This window comes from Myotis lucifugus, unplaced genomic scaffold, assembly GCF_000147115.1.
Source record: "Myotis lucifugus unplaced genomic scaffold, Myoluc2.0 scaffold_380, whole genome shotgun sequence".
Classification (NCBI taxonomy): domain Eukaryota; kingdom Metazoa; phylum Chordata; class Mammalia; order Chiroptera; family Vespertilionidae; genus Myotis; species Myotis lucifugus.
Window position 1 is genome coordinate 1,074,038 of NW_005871428.1, and position 2,143 is coordinate 1,076,180.

Here is a 2,143-nt window from a genome sequence, read left to right on the forward strand (position 1 = left end):
TACTGAGCCAAACCGGTCAGGGCTGAACAGGAAATTTTAAAAAATGTTTTCCGCTCCTATCATAGACCAAGGGCTGATCTCTCCCTAATTAATATAGAGCCCCTAGAAATCAGTAAGAAGCGTAATGGAAAAATGGGCAAAGGATATGGCAATTCACAGAAAAGAAACCATTAATGGATCTAAGATCCATGAAAAGATATTCACCCTAAAATAAATGAGATAAAAGCAAATTAAAAATCATATTGATACTATTTTTCACTTCTCAGATTGCAAAAGTCTGGTAACATTCCATTGACGAAGGACATGGAGAAGGGACCCCAGAGGTGCTGGTGGGAGTATACTGCTGCAGCTGTCTACAGAGAGCAATTTGGAAATATTTATAAAAGTCACCAATGGGAGTTCCTGGAGGGAGGAAGACAGGTGGCGGAATGGTGTCTCCTTCTCTTTGCCCTGCAGCCCACCCCCTGGCCCCCAGCCAGCCCCTATCACCTCCCCACGGCCTTGCCATGGCCACCAGCACATAGAGCTGCACATGCTAGAAATCTTTTCAAAAACAAATTTGGTTTTGGGTTGATGAAACTGGGTGTAAAACAAAGTTATACAGTGACATGGAATTCTCAACACCTGGTTCATCTCATACAGACACTGGTAAAGTTACTGGGACCTTGGAGACCTAACATAAATGGTGTGAATGTGGCCTCCTTTCACAGGGAATGGAACACTGACGACACTGGGAACAGAAATCTCAATTGAAGACTAGATTTGTCACAGCTTGAAACTGACATTTAATACCACCTCTTCACCAAGCCCGGGAAAGAAAAGTGGTAAAATCAAGTCTTCTCACAAGAGGGAGTGTGTAAACCTTGGATGTGATGTTGACTTTGATTGTGCTGGACCTGCGATCCATGGTTCATCTGTCTCTGGTTGTGAGGGCTGGCTTGCTGGGTACCAGATGACCCTTGACAGTGCCAGATCAAAGCTGACAAGGACTCGCTTTGCGGTGGGCTTCAGGACTGGGGGCTTCCAGCTGCACACTGATGTCAATGATGGGAGAATTTGGAGGCTCAATTTATCAGAAAGTATATGAAGATCTTGACACTTCAGTAAACCTTGCGTGGACTTCAGGTACCAACTGCACTCGCTTTGGCATTGCAGTGAAATATCCGTTGGATCCCACTGCTTCCATTTCTGCAAATGTCAACAATGCTAGTTTAATTGGAGTGGGCTACACTCAGACCTGAGGCCTGGTGTGAGGCTTGTACTGCCTGCTCTGGTAGGTGGGAAGAGCATTCGTGTGGAGGCCACTAACTTAGGCTTGCCCTGGAGTTGGAGACTTAATCCAGCTGAAAGAAACCTCTGGGAATGAATATCAGAAGATTTGGCCTTAATGTATTTCCAGTGTGACCAGCAGCCCTCCCCCACCCCCGCCAAGAAGGTGATCAAAACAAAGGATGATCTAAATAAGAGCTGTATTTTAAATATTTAGACAGTTACTTCTTCTCTGGTTTGTAGTTGGTTACGTATCCAGTTACCAATGCACTGTCCTGCAGCCACTTACACATCACTTAATGTATTTAACTGTTGAATACACTACTCACCAATAGACCTTTATGAAAACTGAAAAAAATTACAAATGTATATGCCTTTTGGCCCACAATTTCACTTCAGAATATGTATTCTACAAATATACTTCACCATGTACAAATGATGTATCTATAAAATTATTAATTGCAGCACTATTTCCAAAACATTGGAAATAACCTAAGTGTCCAAACAGGAATGATCACAAAATTATGATACATCTGTACAATGCAATGTTATGTAGCTATAACAAAAAATGAGGAAACTCTTTTATGTACTGATATAAAAAGATTCCTGAACTGGATTCAGTAAAAGATGAAAAGTGCAGAATAGTGTTAGAGTATGCCTTCTTTTGTGAAAAAGGAAGGATAAAATGCTTCTTGTTGCTTATGTTATTTTATTATATACTTAAAAAAATTGGAGAAACCAAGATGGCGGCATAGGTAAACACCGGAGTTTGCTGCCTTGAACAACCACTTCAAAAATACAACTAAAAGACGGAATGGACATCATCCAGAACCACAGGAAGACTGGCTGAGTGGAAGTTCTACAACTAGGAGGA

At 41.7% G+C, this 2,143-nt stretch overlaps 1 pseudogene; it reads left to right on the forward strand.

Annotated features, from left to right (window-relative positions):
• The first annotated feature begins 303 nt into the window (after window positions 1–303).
• On the forward strand, window positions 304–1,769 carry LOC102423932 (annotated as a pseudogene).
• The last annotated feature ends 374 nt before the right edge of the window (window positions 1,770–2,143 follow it).